Source organism: Magnolia sinica, chromosome 16, assembly GCF_029962835.1.
Source record: "Magnolia sinica isolate HGM2019 chromosome 16, MsV1, whole genome shotgun sequence".
Lineage (NCBI taxonomy): Eukaryota > Viridiplantae > Streptophyta > Magnoliopsida > Magnoliales > Magnoliaceae > Magnolia > Magnolia sinica.
In genome coordinates, this window is record NC_080588.1 from 64,581,384 (window position 1) to 64,602,569 (window position 21,186).

Sequence of the window (21,186 nt, forward strand, 5' to 3'; positions counted from 1 at the left end):
TCGGAAAATTCAAAGCTATCAACAGCGATTGGCCCACTAAATCTAGCCGAAATCCACTTCCCCAGGTAGATCTGGAGAAAAAAAGGTAAGAGATCTTTTTTGTATATATTTTTTAGATTTATTTCAATTTTTTTTCAATAATAAGGAGATCGATAGCTATTTTTTCGATAAAATCGAAAATATCACTGATATTTCGTCAACATTTGGAAGAAAAATGAAAACTTGGGGTTTCGGTATCACCGGTTCAGCAACACCGATAATATTGCCGATATTATCGATTTCTCGTCGACAGTTCGAACACTGAATGTAACAAAGAATGATGACCCTCCTTCAGAAACAACAGGCAACGACCCCCACACATCTGAATGCACATAATTTAGTTAACATTTATTAACATACTTTTTAGTTTTAAAGCTTAACATTGATTGTTTTCTATATATGCAATGTTCACATATATATAAATTAAAACTTTTTAAATGAAGAATTAAACAGTGATCAAGAAGTACATTCATACCGCACTCAATCATATTGCCTAGGTGTATGTCACAAACGTGCAAATGTGGACTCCGCTATAGATATTGCAGCTCCACCTTTTATAGTATTCCCGATCAACTTGTTAAGATTTTTCTCATCTATACTTTCATAACTGTGAGTGTCCCTTTAAAAACTTCAGGACATCTTTATAACCAGCGAACTTGCACCCGAGTGCGTCTAGAGCTTCTAAAGTGATCAAATTCTTTTTCAAATTTGAAATGTGCCTCACATCGGTCAGAGTACGTTACACCCCATCAAATATATTGATGTAGACCGAACTAATTCATATCATCTTAGAGGCATAATTATTGCCCATAGGAACCAGGCCACCATCATAGTCAATATATGTGTTGAACCAACTCCGATGAAAACACATATGATATGATGCCCCCATATCCAAGACCCAATCTTGATAAAAACAACCAATTTTGTACACTGACAATATGGTACAATCATCCATTCCTTCACTCAATTTCGCTGAAGTAGCCTCATTCGATAAGTCATTTGATTTTTTTTTTCTTCTAGATTTTGGGATATGTGCAGTCATTCTTTATATATCCCACCATCTGACAATTACAATACTTCAACTCGTGTTTGCCTTTCTACTTGGATGTATATTGTGACTTCCCCTTCTCTCGCTTAGACGGTCTTCCTCGAGCAAACAATGCATCTATAGAAGTACCTACACCTCTGTTATTCCTTCTCATCCATTTTGACTGAAGGGTTGAGATAACGATATCGATGTTAAATGTATCCCTACCATAACATAGAGTATCAATTAGATACTCAAAAAACTTTGGATGAGACATTAAGAAAATTAGGATTTTGTCTTATTTATCGATCTTTACCTCCACACTTATTAACTTGTAAACTAATTTATTGAAGACATTATTGTTCTCAGAGAGATCTGACCCTTCCACCATCTTTAGAATATAAAACTGTCTCTTCAATTATAGACAATTGGTGAGCGACTTCGACATTTAGATGCTCTCCATCATCACCCATAAGCCTGTGGTAGTTTCATTAATGATATTATAAAGGACTTCATCAGCTAAGCACAATTGAATTGTGTTAATTACCCTCTGATTAAGTTCACCTCAATCCTCATCCTTCGTAAACTTCAAACGTTTTGCTTTCCCAATGAGTGCATGTTGCAACCCTTATTGAACTAGGAGAGCTTTCATCTTTAATATATATAGTTCAATATTATTTTTACCTGTGAACTTCTTTGTTTCAAACTTCACATTCGATCCCCTTGATGTCATGTTTCCATATTCAATCTGATAACCCAACCTACTCTCTGATACCATTTGTTGGGCGTTGAAACCCCTTAATGGGTGCGGAAGCAACCTTAAAAACAAATTAAACAAGTAATAGAGAACCTAAAAAATGCAAGGAAAAAACTTCACAGGAAAAAAATACAGCACAAAGTGACGATCAATCCACTATATTAGAAGAATTATAAGAGATTGAACAACTTACAAATGTAAAAACCCAAATCCCCTTCAAAACCCTTCTCTCTGTGCTTAGCTATAATCGTCTTAACCCTAATCATGATTACAAAGAGTACTTATATACTTCTGTACACAATTAAAAATAAAAACTACACTTACACAGAACTTACGTGCATTGTTGATCTGGCTGTCGATGGAGTTGACATGACTCAACAAACCATTGATCGAATCGACACCTATATTGATCGAATTGATAATGTCCAAAAACATCGAGCTAGAAAACTAAAAGTTATGGTAATGTTTTGATTGAATCGACAACCCTATTGATCAAATTGAAAAGTTTGCTTTTGCAGTAGGATTAAAGGCCGATAGCTACTTAATATTGCATATTTATCCTTATTTTTGTATAGTTTTTCCATGCATAATAAAGATAACTGATCCTCATTAGATGATTTTTTTCATTTTGTAGAAGAATGTAGAAGTCCAAGATAATTTGAGTCATTCATGAAGTTTAGAAGCCCAAAAGATACTAAGATGGAGTGTTTGAAGTCTTGAAGAATCTAAATCTGGAAGATCAAAAGACTCAACTACTTTCATATGAAAGAGCGTCAATCAAGCGCCTTCAATTTAAAAGAGGATAGAAAAATCAATTCGATTGTTAAGATATTCGATTTGATCAATAGACCTCCGATTGATGTCGATTGGATCAATTCGATCGAGAAAATATCAAAATTTTGAATTAAATTATTGGACGTATTTTAACACCATCGATTTGATCATAACATCTTTGATTCGATCAATTGTTCTTCAATTTCACTCGATTCAATCAAAAGTTCAATCGATGGTTTACGTATAATTGCGTAAGTGCGAGATTTCTTTCTAAGTTAGTTATAGAACTCTATTTAAAGGCGTTTTGGGCACGATTAGGCCTAGATTACAGATGAAGAGGGAGAGTGAGAGGCGGAGAATCTTCATCTTCTTCTTAGTTTTCTTCTTCATCTTCTTTTCTAGTTTTGATTTTTTATATTTTTCTTCTTTAAGATTAGTTCTAATTAGATATGTTTAGCTAATCTCTTGGCTAAAGATAAGGGGTGAACATTTTAATGAATTCTTAATGTTTAATTTATTTTTTTATTCACTATTAGAGACTTGATTGATGAATTCTAATTTATGTGATTGAATTACTAGTTTGGTGAATTTTTTATCTTTAAAATCCTTTAACCTATTGTTAAATACAGGTACAGTAGATGCTTGAAATTCTCTGCGATCAATTACTTAATTCTTTATGTGAGATTGATCAATTAAGATTTATATTATTGTTTGGGAATTATAAATTCAATTAATTGTTTCATCTTCCGAGTGGAACCAATCATTATTCGATTTCAATTGAGTTATAAGTTGAATCATTGGATTAGGCATTGAGGATTGATTAAAGGGAGATCTCTAGATCCTTAGTTGTTTCGTATTATTGTTTTTATGCACTTTAATTTGCTCATGCGAAAAAACTCAAATTTCTTCTTACTTTTTATTAGTGTTTTTATCCCTCTCGTTCATGTGGATCGACCTTGGATTCATCGAGTACTTTACTACTCACTATCTGTACTTGGGTATTCAATATCATGGTCGTAGGAAATGCACTTGACCAACAAAGCCTACAATGATGATCGTTGACATTCACTCCATATATTTCTTACATAGCTTTATGTTGGGATGTCAGTTAAAAAACGAGGTAGTATAAACCTTAAGTAGGCTAATAATAGAAAAAGTGAAACTGTGTTGTGAAATATGTTGGAAACACCAAAAAATAAAAACAATTAAAGAAAAATTATTTCTTTTTTATCATCAAGTTGAATCACGTAAAAATATATTGTCCTTAAAGCGTGATTCGCTCCCTTATCAATTGCTAATGGGTTATGGGCGAATTACTTACAGGATAAGACAAGTTTATCTAGATCGTTTGGAAAACACTTCGAACACTTATGCCCAAGCATGCGTGCACATGTGTGTGTGTGTTCCAGTGCGTAATGCAACCCGAGCATCTCAACCTTCAAGACTCCAAATAAGAATACTACACACACCTCTACATATAAAACACAAAAGTTGTTTTCTCATTTTTAATGTGGGACTAAAGAAAACCACACTTTTCTTTTGAAAATTTTCAACATCATTTTGATGGCAAAATGGAAATTTTGAATATTTGATTTTTCAAAACTAAAATTTTAACAAAATGAGTCACACACCATTAGAACCATAGTGGCACTCTTCTCTCCCTCTCTGCTCGTTAGTTGTAGCTCCCACACACTACTAGAACCATACTGGCACCCTTCTTCTCTCGTTGTTAGTTGTAGCTCTCTCTCATTGCACACTATTAAAACCACACGGGCTCCTCTCTCTCTCTCTCTCTCTCTCTCTCTCTCTCTCTCTCTCTCTCTCTCTCTCTCTCTCTCCCCCACATGACATGCCCACTAGTATTATATAATATCATTTACTTAAAAAACACAGACATCCAAACGTTTTTGTCACATAACACAACATAGAGGCTTGGTCATTAGGACATTCTTTAAAATAATACGTTCTACATATAAAAAATACAGTTCTATATTTTAGAGGTTCGATAACCCCACATGTTTGTACATCCATGCTCATGTAAGTGCCATTGCTCATAAGATCTTATCTTGCCATGAGATGGGCCACCTTTCTTAGATCACCTGGTCCGACACAGGGGTCCACTCCTCACGTTATGATGAAGTATTTGAAATAAACATATGTAAATGATTTTTCATCTAGCATCCATTTGTTTTGTACACTGCCCACATTTGAAGTGAACCTGCCTAATGTTTGTGCCAGATGATCTGGACGATAAGGCACGGATCATGGAAAGCTCTGATCTTTCACACATGCCATATTGGCACGTGTTGGTATCTACATGACCAAGGTTGTACACTTGTGTGGGCTTAGCAAATCTATGTATTTTGCGTTAGATTGTTAGGATTAAACTCAAAACACCATCACTCCCATTCACTGAAGGCTCTGATAAAAAGCTTGAGTAATGAGCCCTTAAGACCGTCCGTTTAAATGCTCTAACACAGCTAGCAATAAAAAAATTCAATCCATTTAGTCGGGATAAGGCTTAGATAATGATGAATATAGTCATGAGCCATCTTTCCATGCGGGACCATCCATTTAAATGTCCTTAGTTGGTATGGCAAACGATTCAAAATAAACATAGATTGGATGATCCAGGCCACTGGATAAGTAGATTTTGGATAAATGTCTTTATAAAGAGGTTAATGGAGGATGTTAATTGAAGAAAAGTGATGGTTAGGGTGGTCGCATAGGTGCAAATATTTTCCAAGTCCGATCTCCTTAGGGTACCACGCGCTAGGTACCGTCATAGGTTAACTTTCACTAATGTGGGAAAAACGATTTAAGGTGCATGAAATCCATGGTGTCTATTAGATATATACATCTCTTTACGGGCCTTGATCCCAAAAATCAAACTGATTGGACAATTCCTTACGCCACCAATATATATATATATATATATATATATATATATATATATATATATATGTGTGTGTGTGTGTGTGTGTGTGTGTGTGTGTGTGTGTGTGTGTGTGTGGGCCCCACCATGATGCGTGTTGAACATCAACCCCATCAGTCAGATGCAACAATCCATGGTGGGACTAGGGCTTAAAAATCAAGTCAATCCGTGACTTTTGTGGGCACACCACATACAAAAGTTGAGAGGGGTTACCCTCTATTACAACATTCATAATCATTTGTTGGACCCACCGATAAGTGGTTCACAAATCTAGCCCATCCATTATGTGTGTCCCACTTGGATGAGGGGTTAGACCAAGTTTCAAACGCATCCAAATTTCAGGTGGACCCCACCAAATGCTTTTATATGTTTTAGGCATATCTCCACATGATTTTAGATGGTATGGCCCACCTAAGTTCCGTATACAACTGATTTTGGGCTATCCCATAATTTAAAGGGGACCATCAAATGCACGGTGTTGATCTTCAACATACATCATAGTGGGGCGCACATACCTCGACCTCATGGGAAGTTCCCATGAGCTTGACTGCATAGAACTTTTTCCATATATATATATAACACATACACACCTAATACCTCTAAATTCATGTGTTATGGCACCCCACCTGAATTTTGGAATACCGTTAACATCAGATGAATGCATTGGATGGTGTATAAATTCCATGGTGGATGGCATTCAATCCCAATTGGTTCTTGTGGTATGGCCTAGATGAGTTTTGGATGATCATGATCTCTGGGTTCAAACCTAAGGCAGTGACTTGTTAGACGGGGCAGATCTCATGAAAATTCTACCTGCATAGCTCTCGGATGGACAGTTCAGATCTCATTCAAGTTCCACCCACGTAGCTATCTGTTCAAACTACTCCGCCAGTCTCCATGACGCGCATGAATCTACGCTAATAGTACTGATATGACAGCCTAACCTGACACAATTTACTTAAGGTTTTTCAATTGAGGTACTTAGGTACTGATAATAGACAAGGTGTCCATATTGGTCACTTAGGGGAGTGGAGCTATGTATTTTTCATTTTTCTAAGGTTTAGGGTTTAGATTTAACATTTATATATCCAGATTAGTTGACCACAGGAAAATTATAAGACGCATTTATAACTAATTTTTTAGTAATTAGACATACGATCCACATTGTTGTCATAAAATACATGACCTGGTCCCTTTCTAATAAATGGTGGTTGGGACGTTCCAAAGATATTTATCAAATGCATATTCAAGTGAGTTGGATTTGAGTCCATTCACGCATGTGTCTGACTAGAGGTGAGCATTGAGTCGAGCCGGACTAGATTGAGTCCAACTCAATTCGATGCAGTTTTTGTAAGTACTTGGCCTGAACTCGATCTAATTCGGGACCTAGTCCAGTAGGGCTGACTCGATCTGAACCGATTTCTTTCTTGTTTGATTTGAACCGAGTTCCGAGTCGGATCGAGTTGAGTCTGTTCAATCGATTCAAGCTGGACTAAGTCAAGCCGAGCTGGAGACTCTAGTGCCATGAAGAAAACGAGAGAAAAATCAAGAGAGGGATAGAAAGGGAAAAAAGAAAAAAAAAATTACCTTTGAGGCATGTGGGTTCAAACTGGGATCGAGGTGTAGGCTCAATGAATAAAGGGGCCCCACATAAAGGTGAAAAATGGGCCTAGATTGACTGATTTTAGCCATCAATGAAAAATCTGGACCTTTAAATGAATAGGGGTAGGTCACAACAAAAGGTTGCCTTTGGGTACTGAATCCTAAGTGTGTCTGGATTCCACCTTCTTTTTTTTACAGACATGCATATGTGCCATATTTCAGTGATCTGAACCATTCATCAAGCTTGGAATCATCGAAAAGCAAGTATGCTGAAATTTCAAGCCCACTGGATAGCTGAATAGGCCATAATCCTGTTATTTGTATGCTTCAGTCAGCAAGCGCTTGCTGGGAGAAAAACGTGTTAATACTCATTCTCAGTGGCACCCAAACACACGCAGGGACACCCACCCACGCATTTTTTAGGCTCAGACCCATCTATCAGACAGACAATCTTAGTAGATGGGTCTTCGAATTGGACGGCTGAGATGGTTTATACACTGAGTTTGCGATTATAGCTTATCCACATGATAGATGGTGGGTATTAAAATTATCTAATTTGTTTATGAAACACAACTTTCAGCTAATATACAAATCAAAGTACGGTTGTTTAACCCTTCCTGCAATACCCAACTGAACAAGTCTATCTAGACATTCTTTTATTCCAACAGAACATCTAGTAGTCCATGTGACCATACCAAATTTCTACTCCTTCAGGCTCCAACACTGTATATGGGTCCACATTTGTGATCAGAACCATTCATCTGGTGAAAATTCCAATGGATGGCCTACCATTAAAAATTTCTCATCGAATTGGGGCAATATGATGAGGATTTTTGCATGTAGAGAAAGAACCATTGATCTTTTAGTTTTAATTGTTTGTTTTCTAGAAACACCTGGACTCACTGGACCACCATCCTGTCCATGGGATTTTCCTGTACAATGGATTAATCTGTTCCAATCATAGAGTAGGGTCCACATGTACGGTGGAGGCCTTGAGAGTAGTGGTCCAATGGACCATCTATCCTTTTCTTGTAATGGGACTTCCCATGATAAAATATCATGCCATAAGGATTGCCTCTCACCTCATGTGGACCCCAGCATTGTCTCCTTCAACCATAAAAAGGTCTTCTTTTCATACCCACTCCCACAACAGCAAAAGAATCCATGTTTGATTCATTTAACAAATGGTACAGATAAAAAATAAAAAAGAATCCCTGCTTTTGGACAAGAATCAATCTCCCATCATAAAAAAGCATAGATTTTCAGGATATATATCACCGCGAAGTCTTTTATATATATATATATATATATATATATATATATATATATGGGAAATGGTACTGTGAGGGAAGTGGTCCAGCTGTGTGGGCCCCACCGTGATGCATGTCAAACATCTACCCCATCATTCAAATGCACCATTCCATGGTGGGCCACAGGATTAAAAATCAAGTCAATCCATAACTTGGGTGGGCCTCACCACATCAATAGTTGATAGTTGAGAGGGGTTACCCTCCCATTAAAATATTCATAATCATTTATTGGGCCCACCGAGATGTGATTCACAAATCTAGCCCATCCTTTATGTGTGTCCCACTTGGATGAGGGATCAGACCAAGTTTCAGCTGCATCCAAGACTCATGTAGACCCCACCAAATGCTTTTATATGTTTTAAGCACGTCTTCCCATGGTTTTAGATGATATGGCCCACCTGAGTTCTGTATATGGCTGATTTTTGGGGATATCCCATAACCTAAAGGGGACTCATATAATGCAAGGTATTGATGTTTGACACACATCACGGTGGGGCCACACAGCTCGACCTAACCGGAACTTGATATAATTTATATTTATATTACCATCTCCACACACATTCTACACACACCCGTGTGTGTATGTATGTGTGTATATACAACTTATATTTACATTTATATTTATATTTGCATGGTACTTGATATGCAGGCACTTAAAAATTGTACACGTGGCATATGCTAACTAAAATAAAACCAACTAAATTGTGCATCAAACTATTGTGAACCCGAGATTATATTGATTGAATAATCCTAACCTCTGATTTGAGGACACTTGTTTGTGGAAATAGGATATTTTGAGTAAATCTCCAACAATCCAATAGCTAGACAATCAAACAAGCTTCATGTCTGGTCCATGATATATCTATATTGATTAACTAATTTTTAAGGTTTAATTTGACTAATTTTATGCCACTTGTGCAATTGTTTAGTAATTTGTAAGCGCCTCCGTATCATCCATCGCACTCTGTCAGAGTAAAAAGTATTTCTTCATGTATTAATTAGGGGTGAGGCACGTGCAACGCACGTGGAGAGAGTAAGGGGGAGAGAAACAGAGCTTAGATTGCCTACGGCCAGCACTAAGCTCTATGGGCCCACCGTGATGTATGTGTCATATCCATGCCGTCTATCCATTCCACTAGCTCATTTTAGGCCATGACCCCAAACATGAGGCAAATCCAAAGCTCAAATGGATCACACCACAAGAAACAGTGAGGATAATGTCACCCAATGATAAAACCTTTCAAAGGTCCATAGTGATGGCTTTCTTTCACCTATAGATTTTGAGTCTTGGTGTTATCGACCCTGAAAAGCTAATGTTTACATTTGTAGACCTCACTTGTATTTATAAATTGCATCATTTGTTTTTTTTAATGTGTAGGACTTTAAATAGGTGTTGATATGCATAAGTGTTAAAGAGAGGGTTTTCTAAGGCTGTCCTTGGGGAATATGAGTCCAGACCCATGGTCATTTGCTAAGAAGAGGTGCATGCCATGGATCTCGTCCGCATAAAGTCTATGACAATCACCCAAGTGGCAGATGGAGTGAAGATACCTCGTTCAACACTAAGGTCTTGGTATTGGTTCCCTAGTGGTGGTGGCTAACAGTGAAGTGTGAACTGACAATGGGTGTACTAACAAACTAACTAAAAAAAAAAGTAAGATTAGATAATTTGTGATTATTCATTATGGTTATATTGTGTGAGAGATCTGATGATTAGTTGAGCGTTTTAATAGTTGAATTTTAGTTTTGACTATTAGCTTGTTTTTATCTTAATAGACATCAAATGGTTAAGATTTGTTAAACAATTTCTTAGTCTTATATGGAATATTTGGTTAAAGATGGTGACCATGTTTAGTAGAGAAATTTGATTAATTTGAATACATGAATAGGAAGGATTACAAAATTAAATGTAGTAGGGTATACTTAAGTTTGTAGGGAAGAGGTAAACCATATAAATATTTTCTTTAAACCTAACTTTTCTTTATAAATAAATCACATCTAAATGGTTTTGGAAGAAAAAGCTTAGATGTCCCACCCCTTGGACGTTTAGAGGGAGGGAGAGAGAAGAAGAATCAGCTCTGTCCCTTCTTCCATCCAGATGATCACGGGTGTAAGATCCACCCTTGAATAATTCTTAGGCGCACACACCCGTAGCCCATGGTGGGGTTCAAGCAAAAGCATCCCGTGTCATCTCTCTTTTAGGATAGATTAGAGATAGACCTTCTACTTTGTAACATTGTCCTTAGGCTTTTTCATTTAATTTCTCGAGCATTGATCAGAGGTAAATCCTAGCCATAAGATTTTTTTATCCAATTATATCTTGATGGGTATCCTTAAATATATTAAAATCTGAATTTTTCAAAAAATAATTTATGCTGACCCTGTCTTTTTAAAATTCCTTATAATTGGAAGTGATTTAAAGGGTGCCTCAAGAGGCATTTGTTTGTTGGCATAAAACACGTCTTTTCATTTGAATCAAGGGCATTATTGCAATTTAATTAATTACAAGCTATAACTAAATTAGTCAAGACCCTTCCACATCACCCTGCCTAACCGCCACCATGGAATTGTCATGTCATCCAACTTTACACATAACTGCCACATGGGCTTTATGGTATATGATGGTGACATAGAGCCAATCACTTGATTGAGCCCTCTTTCCTAATCATATTGAACCATAGGTAGACCATGGTTTGGACATGGCTAGACCTAAATTAATGTAAGATTAACAAGACCTTATGATTGATCAAATTCTAAGAGCATGTTTGATGCATTGTAATAATTGGGATTAGGTGGTATGGAATTGCATTTGGTCCCATACAAATTCTACCTAGCTTTTGAAAATGACGGAGAGTAGGGATTAATCCCAGCATTATCTCGTCCAAGCCAATAGTAAATACTGCAGAATTTATGATAGATTTTGAAATCCACTATATATGTGGGGTCCACATTAATGTATGTGTTTTATCCACATTGTCTTTACATATGTGTTCTTTATAAGTGACATTCAAGTTATATATGTGTACATGTGACTAGCATACGTTGTGAAATGTAGTCTGTTAATTACAATTTTATGGTCCACCAATTACAGGTTTCACTTAATATAATATATTTTCTAAAGGCAGAAGTCAATCCTAATATGGAATTGGATGGTCAAAATTGTCTAGTATTTCCAAACATGTAATCATTATACAATAATAATGTTAATTCCATCTAAAGCAATTCCATACCATTTAATCCCGCCATTGAATCAAGCCCTAAGGCTCTTCTCAACGACCCATTCATGCAAAGTGCTAAAGGTGCCGAAAGCAACCAACCCCTCCTGTGCACTTACCGCTCGAACATTTAATGTTGCAAAATTCAATTCCATCTCCTCCATCCATTATTTCTCGGTAGAAATAATATTTTCAAATCACAAAAGTAACTTTTTAGAGTTTCAAATTTTCCATAGAAAAATGAAAAAAAAAATTTGATAATTTTTCAAACTCAAAAAGTTATACCCATAACTTTGAAAAACAAGCAAAAATTATTTTTATTTTTTGAATAACAAACACTGGATAAGTTGTGATCCATAAGATTTAGATTAGTCAATCAATCCTCCCCTTAAACAGTTTTTCACTTCACTTAAACATGGGCGGTTGAAAATACCTTTCCTTTTGTTTTATGAGATTGCAATTGCCTATCCTTCGTTTTGGATTATTATGTATACTTTCCCTCCATTTCAAAGATTCATGTGCAGATTACCAAAGAAAAAGAAAAGGCATTAAAAAATTTAACAGTTTTAACCGTATCTATCTTACCCAATCCATTTAGCATGGTCACTCCGTAAAACTGTGACACCCTAAAAATCAAGCTGATCCAATTATTATATGACTCATCACATGAATTTGGAGGATTTTAAATTGTTGTCAATTATTTTCTATGGTGTAGCTTACTTGATTAATAGTTTAACTTAATTTTCTAGGCATCTAATTTATGGACACGGATTAAATGGTGCACCCGAAACTAATATAATCCAGTAGTGATGTGTGATGTACCGGGCATGGTGGGGCCCACCATAATTTATGTGTTTTATATCCAAGATGTTGATCTGTTTTGCGAGCTCATTTTAAGGCGTAAACCCAAAAATAAAGCAGGTATAAAGCTCATATACACCATACCATGGGAAATAGTGAGGACAATGACAACCACCGTTGAAACCTTTCCTAGGGCAACTGTAATGCTTATTTGACATCTAACCTAATGATAAGGCCGCACAGACATGAATGAAGGGAAATCGAGAATATATCTTTTTTTCTTTTTATTTTTTTTAACACCCCCCCATACTCACACTATAGTGGGATTTCACCACCTATGGGTACTTAAACCCTTGACCGTGTGTTGAAACTCCTGAGAAGCTGACACTGGAGCAAGAGTAACGATTCAAACTGAGAATATAGCTTCATCCAAAAGTTTTATATCCCTCCAACTTTTAATGGTGGGCATTCAATAGCCACTATTTTCAGTACTGCGGTCCACTTGAAATTTGGATATACTTCATTGTTGGGTTCATGCTTTGAAATTATCTCGTAATAGTGTAGATATAAAATGCATACATGAGTGTAGGCCCACAGCTAGCAGCCAGCTCATCACACACCATCCTATAGTGGTGATGTTCCAACACTACCTAATCCATCCGCTTCCCCAATTTCCACGGTGGAGAGACTATGTTGGACGGGTTTGATGTCATTGATACATAATGGTGGGTCCCACACGCATAAAAATCGAACTACTGAAATGAGAGTATTTCTGTCATCTAGTAAAGATTCCTCTAACGTCCACATGCAATGATCCAAAACAGAGCAGAGGCGTTATTCAGTATGTTGGTTTTATTGGAGAGCGGTTTCGATCGGTTTGATACCATTCGGTTCAGTCAGGTCGTGACCCTGGCCACTAACTTTTTCGTGTTTGTTATATATCTACGCAGTTCATAAGGAAATAGCGTTGATAGATCTGTTTCAATTTTTCTCCCTGACTTAAAATGAGCTGGCAAAACAGATGGACGGTGTGGATATACGGCACCTACATCAAGGTGAGCTCTACAGTCACAGCTGAACCGAACTCGGTGTTATAGGGACGGAAGCTGATGGGTACTACCTTGCCATGACCTAGCTGCCGATTTATATTTCAATACACTCCTTATTTTTTGTACATATGATTTTATTAATTATATATGTAGTTATTTATCATTTAAAAATTTTAATTTTTATAAACAAACAAACTAAAATATAGGACAATTATTTCTTTAAAAGTTGTGCTGTGTAGCACACAATCTATTTGGGAGAGAGAAATCAGATGTATCTTGTTAGCTTGTGTCATTGGAAATAACGTGGACACATAAGACCTTGCGGGGTGGAATTTGTTGTACCTTCAACACAAGCTTTGTTTTTTTTTTTGTTTGTTAGCTTGTTACCACATCGACTGTCAGATCAGGGATCGATACCAAGACCTTAGTGTTGAAAGGAGGTACCTTTCACTCAATCTACCACTTGAGCTATGGATTTGGGTGTCCTTCAACACAAGCTATCTACCCTCAATTATAATTTATAACTTGTTTATCAATCCAGCTTGGGTTAGGTCAGGCAACTCAAGACTTTAACCCGTACCTGACCCAAGTTTTATGTGTTTGTATAACCCAAGTCTGAAATTGAACCCAATACGTCCTGTTGGATCCCAACCTAGTGTTGGGTCAGTTGGGTTGAACCCACCCAACTCTCGGCTCTTATATCAGCTTGACCGAAAACTTTCGTGGCGTTTAGAAGCTTTCAATAGTAAGCTTTCAGTCTCCTCTGCTTCTTCTAGTGTCTGCTTTCTTTTTGAGCTTATGCCCTAAAATAATCTATTAATCTGGACGGATGGCATGGATAAAACATACGCATCTGTCCGTTTCTAGCTAGGTGGTGGGGTTTATACAGTGATTCGCGTCCTACACGACCTGACCGAATCTACCTGATTGGGGCTTTTCACCAGGCCATAAATGAAGGAGTGGGCCCGGCCTTTGGAAGAAATTAATTCATTTGGAGCCGTTCATTAGGAATTTCTAAAAATAGGATGACTCATTTATTTGGTGGGCCAGATTCAGGCCTAAACTATTTGATGGGATTGAGATCAGGCCCACAAAATTAACTCATTTGAGTGTCTACACATAAAAAGTTAGCCATGGTGCTAGGCTTTATGTTATAATGGTGGAAAATGAACCATGCATCTCGGGTGCAGATCATGATTTTACACTCCAGCAATTGGATTTTCATCTGAACCATCCAATTAGACAATCCAATCATCTGTATAAACGACTTTCGATCTGGACCATTGGTCTGTTGGGCCTCAGCATGGATGAATTATAACCCGAAATTGACCTCAATGGCACAATCTCAACCTTTCAATTTTGAATTAGTGGGTAGGATCTTTCAATCTTGGATAGTTTTTGGATCGTGATCCACACGCAGTGGGACACAACAGATTCATTGTACGGATGGCTGAACCGTGGACCCCACTTGTCAGAACACAAACCCGAGTAGTGTGCAAGTTCTCGGATGAGGATCGGATAATACCTCCTTTTTAAAATCTCCTCTAGGCCACTTACTTTTTTGGTGGACGTTCGTAATGTTACTTTTTTGGTGGACGTTCGTAATGTGGGGCCCACCACTTAAGTTCGTGTGGCCCAGCAGATAAAGATAAGTCGTTGCCAACCGTATGAGTGCCAGCTCGACATCACTCCACATTCTGCCACGTTTGCCCGATGATTCCTCCTTACAAGCACGTGCGTCTAAGGCAAGATTTTTCAAGAGGAAATATAAATCCGTGCTGCACCTTCAAGCGCAAGATACATTGCACCGCACGTGCCAAATTTTCACACTTGTGAGTGATCCGTTACGTTCATCAGAGTGGCCAACACATCACGTTAGCGACTTTTAACGGTCGATTTTAGAATCCTTGATTGTCATTTTCCTAACCGTCTATTTATACGTTAATGCGTGGCCAAAATAATGAATGCAACGGCCAGATTTTTAGGTTGAAGAACCATTAACGTGGAGACGACATAATCAACGTCCTGGATCCTGTACGTTTGGGCTAGCTTATCACGTGCGGAGGTGCATTTGTATTTAACGGTTTGAGATGTGGAATCTGCGATCAGCTTTCTCGGACGCGGATTTCCTGCGAAAGCCATTCGCAGGAAGTTCCTGCGCAAGGATGCTGGGTGGGGCCTTCTGAAATGTATGTGAGAAATCCACCTCGTCCATCCGTTTTTGAGAGCTCATTTTAGGATGGCAAACCAAAAATGAGGTGGATTCAAAACTCATGTGGGTCACGCGAGAGGGAAAATTGGAGAAAGAAATTTCTACCGTTGAAATCTTCCTGAGCTCCACCTTGATGTTTATATGCTATCCAAACCCTTTATAAGGTTATTACCAATGATATTAAGTGAAAAAATCAGCAATATAGCTTGATACAAAACTTTTATGGCCATAAGAATGCTTCAACGGTTATCAGCGAACTCCCACTCTTTCCTCTCACGTGGCCCACTTAAGTTTTGGATACAACCCATTTTTTTTCCTTCCGCCCAAAAATGATCTCGAAAAACGGATGGACGGGTGGATTTCTCAAAAATATCTTGGTGGGCCCCGCCCAGTATCCTTGCGCAGGAACCTCTTTAGCAGGAAATCCGCGTATAGCTTTCTCTTTAAAAAGTTCTACAGAAGGCCACGATACAAAAAGTAGCATGTCAACAACACACGTTGTTAAACGTGCTAAAAAAGTTCAAGCACGCGCTGTACATATGTCGGGAAGTACAGAGAAAGTGCCATAGATGGAATATAGGAGCTGCACGTGTCCTCCCTTGTTTCCATAAAATCAATCCTAGCCCTCAGATTGGATAAACGCGAGTAGGACGTAAATCCTTGATGAAAAGGGAATCGAAATTGCTGTACGATCAAGCAACCACCGTACACGTGTTCCGATTTGGACTTTTCTCAGACCCGATTTGGCATGGACCTAACATCAGATTACACAACTAATGGTCACGATGAATTTATTATAAGGTCCACCATAACAATTATAAGAAATTGACTCCCGCGTTAGATTCCACGAAAATAATAAATCACAAATGCGACTCACGTTTAACACTTACGCCTAACAGTAAATCAAACAGCAGCAAGGGAACAACTCGGATTTTAAAGAGTTTTTTCCCACTGTACGTCCTGCTTTTAAGCCATGTTCTTTATTAAGCCCTTCCGAACTTATCTCCCCCGACTAGTACCCTGCTGCATGAACGCACATCTACTAAACCAAAATGCCCTTGCTTTATTAGAAATGTCATTTCTAAATGAAAGTTGAGGTTCCCTATGGCCATGGATTATAACCGTAACCATTGAAATTGATCGCGAAGTAAATGGAATTGACCGTGAAGTAAATGGAATTTACTGTGAAATGAAGGAAATTCACCGTGAAGTGAACCAAATGAATGAAATTAGCCGCGAAGTGAAAGAAATTCACCATAAAGTGAAGAAAAATGACCACAAAGTGAATGAAATGAATGGAATTGATCATGAAGTAAAGGAAATTAACCACGAAGTGAAGAAAATTCACCGCAAAGTGAAGAAATTGACCGCAAAGTGAAGGAAATTCAACGCAAAGTGAATGGAATTAACTGCGAAGTAAAGAAAATTCACTGTAAAGTAGATGAATTGAATGGAAATCACTGCGAAGAGAAGGAAATTCACTACAAATTGAAGGGAATTGACCGCGAAGTGAAGTAAATTCATCGCGATGTGAAGGAATTTGACCGCGAAGTAAAGAAAATTCACCGCGAATTAAAGGGAATTAACTGCAAAGTAAAGTAAATTCACCGCAAAGTGAAGAAATTTGACCGCGAAGTGAATGTAAGTAAATGAATTGAATGGAATTCACCGTGAAATGAGTGAAATTCACCGCGAAGTAAAGAAAATTCACCGCGAAGTGAAATGTAATTGACTGCGAAGTGAAGGAAATTCACTGCAAAGTACATGGAATTAACCACGAAATGAATGAAATACACCCCGAAGTAGATGAATTGATTGGAATTCATCGCGAAGTGAAGGAAATTCACTGCGAAGTGAATGTAATTGACCACAAAGTGAATATAATTAACCACAAAGTGAAGGAAATTCATCGCGAAGTAAATAGAATTCACCGTGAAGTAAAGAAAATTCACCGCGAAGTGAATGAAATTACCCTCGAACTAATTGAAATTGACCGCTAAGTGAATAAAATTGACCGCGAAGTGAATAAAATTCACTGCAAACTGATTAAAATTGATGAGTAAAAATGTCCAATTACCAACTACTATCATTCAACTGATGCAACTTTTGGTATATGGGGCATCCATGATTGGACCCCACATACAAACATTCCAGATTTGTAGCTAGATGTATCACTTAGCATTGGCTCCTCGCCCTTCAATTAATCTGTAAAAAAAAACCATCCACGAAGGCACAATGATAAACAAGGCAAGTTATGTGGGGCTTTGGCTTTTATAATTTGTTTTGGATTGGAGCATAGTCTTAAATCTTAGACTTGTTTAGTAAATGATAGGGCTTGGGTTGCCAGCATAGTTCTAAAATCCGTTGACTCAACTTGAAACTTAGCTAAGCCCACTTGTTCAAATTTTGAAGCAAGACAATGAGAAAGATAAGACTTGATCCCGACTCGGTATGAATTAGGCCGAGTAACTTAGTGGAGCAACTTTTTAAATAAAAAGCAAGGTGTATTGCATTGACCTCTACTAAGGAAGTAAAGAGCTTAAGCAGCACACAACGCATTACCAATTTGCCTTTTAGTGTTATTTATAAGAAACCTGCGAAGTGAATGAAATTCAGCACGAAGTTAATGAAATTCACCACGAAGTAAATGAAGTTGACCGCGAAGTGAATGAAATTCACCATGAAGTGAATGAAATTGACCGTGAATTGAATGAGGTGAATGAAATTGACCGCCGCAAAGTGAATGAGGTGAATGAAATTGACCACGAAGTAAATGAAATTCACCAACTCTTATATGGCTTAATCACTTTATTCTTCTAATTTTTCTAAGCACTTTTAATGTTGGACACAACTCCTAAAGTTTAAAGGATGAAGAGTTATAATCAAGCTAAAACTTACTATAAATAGTAAAAACGGAAATAAAATGGACTTTCGACTATCGACTTGATGAAATCTTAGAAAACAACCGGATTGGTTGGCTAAAGTAGCTTCTCCTACCCCAAAATCATATAGAACGTCAAGTAACTCATTCTAATTTGGGAGATGCTAGTTAAATGAATAAAAAGAGAGAAAAATATTTTTATACGCTCATATATACATATTTACGTGAACATGCATTGGAGAAAAATGTTGGGAAAAAATCTCCTTAAAAATTTAAATAAATAAAAATCCGACAGCACAACCGCTGGACCGCGGCACTACTGCCCGCTGGACAGAGCACCGCGGCCAAGGTAGTGCCGCCCATGAAACAGGAAGTGGATTTGCTGGTGTACAAGTGTATTGACGTCAGCAAGTTCTGTGGGTCTTATCATGAGGTATGTGTTATATCCAAACCGTTCATCTATTTGACGAGCTCGTATTAAGGCTTGAGACTAAAAATAAGACAGATCTAACTATCAAGTGGACCACACTATAAAAAGCAGCATGGTATTACATGTCTACTGTTGAAACCCTTTTAGGGGTCACGGAAGTTTTGTATCAGTATGAAATTTGTTTTTCCTCTTCATCTGCGTCTTTGTGAGCTTATGAATAGACTGGATGGAAAATAAATGTTATGGTGGGCTCTAGGAAATTTTTTACAGTGAAAATCAATATCCCGCAGCTATTTGTGGTGTGGTCCAATTAATCTTTGGATATGATTCTTTTTTTGGATAATGCTCTAGAATGATCTCGAAATGTGGATGAACATTGTGGATATAATAAATACATAACTGTGGAGCCACTTAACTTTGATCTCTTTTGAACCGTTTATACGGAATTCGAGGAGCGTCAGCACTCGTCTTCGCACACCAGCCAATCCACTTCCGAAAGGAATGGCAGGTGTAATTTGGTCAAGAAAAGTCGCCTGTATACCAGGGCATAGTTTGGTATAGTAAGTTTAGACTGGTGTGATAGAGTTGCTGGCTTAAACGTGAGGTGTATGGTGGAAAAAACTCAATTTTAAAAAACAAAGCACGAGGTTTTTTTTTTTTTAACACAGGCACACACACTCACGCTGGTGGAATTTCACCACCTATAGGTACTCGAACCCTTGACCGGGAGTTGAACCTCCCGAGACTCTACCACCCGGACAAGAGTAAGGACCCCAGCACGGAGGATCTCATTCCATAAGAAAGCGTTTAATGAACATCGACCATTGAAAACTTGTTGGGGACTGCAAGAGTTTTGGAACAAGATGATCTTAGTTTCTTCTCATCATCTACGTCTATATAACCTAATCAACAGACTGGATTTATATCCCTCTCATTTTGGACTCCTTCGCTGTGGGCATTACCCCATCAAATAAACCGTACAATGGGCCTTAGGAGGATTTTAATGGTGGATATCCAATTACTATTGTTATCCTGTGGCGTGGTCCACCTGAGATTTATATCCCTCTCATTTTTGGGACTCCTTTGCTGTGGGCATTCCCCCCTATAAACCGTACAACGAGCCCTAGGAAGATTTTAATGGTGGATATCCCGTCACTATTGTTATCCTGTGGTGTGGTCCACCTGAGATTTATATCCCTCTCATTTTTGGGAGATTTATATCCCTCTCATTTTTGGGACTCCTTCGCCGTGGGCATTCCCCCCTATCAAATAAACCGTACAGTAAGCCTTTGGAGAATTTTAATGGTGGATATCCAATCACTATTGTTATCCTGTGGTGTGGTCCACCTGAGATTTATATCCCTCTCATTTTTGGGAGTCCCCACACCACGCGCACGCCATGGTGGGATTTCACCACCTATGGGTATCAAACCCTACACTTTGCTTTGAAATTCCTGGTGGAAATGGAAGGTGAGACAAGTGCTGGTAAAAGCCTTTCACAAGACTAAGTTGGGCCACCATGATGTCTATGAGAAATCCACACCATCCATCTGTTTCTTCGGGACATGCAACGAGTAGAGGTCAAAAATGAGGCAATTCCAAAACTCAAGACAGGAAACAACTATGAATAACTTCTACCATTGAAACACCAGTAGGGCCACACAAGTTTTGAATGGCATGAAAGGCATATAAACATCACGGTGGACCCTAGTGAGGCATCAACGGTAGGCATTTCCTTACCCAATTTTTATTATCATATGGCCCACTTGAGTTTTGAATCTGCCTCATTTTTTGAGACCACACCCTAACATTATATGAAAAAATGGATGGATAGGGTAGTTTCTTATAAACATCATGGTGGGCTCCGCCATTGAAAACTTCTCGAGGCCACAAAAGTTTTGGATCAAGTTGATATTTATGTTTTCCCTTCGTGCAAGTCTGTGTGACCTTATGAACAGGTTGGATTGTAAATAAACATCATGGTGGCTGAAAATTGTTTTCAATGGTAAGAGTCAAATCCCATCACTTAATGTGATGTGGTCCACTAGAGCTTTAAATATGCTTCTTTTTTAGGTTAATGCCCTAAAATGATCTATCAAAATAAATAGATGGCGTCAACCATATAAATCGCGATAGGCCCTGCAAAGATAGCTA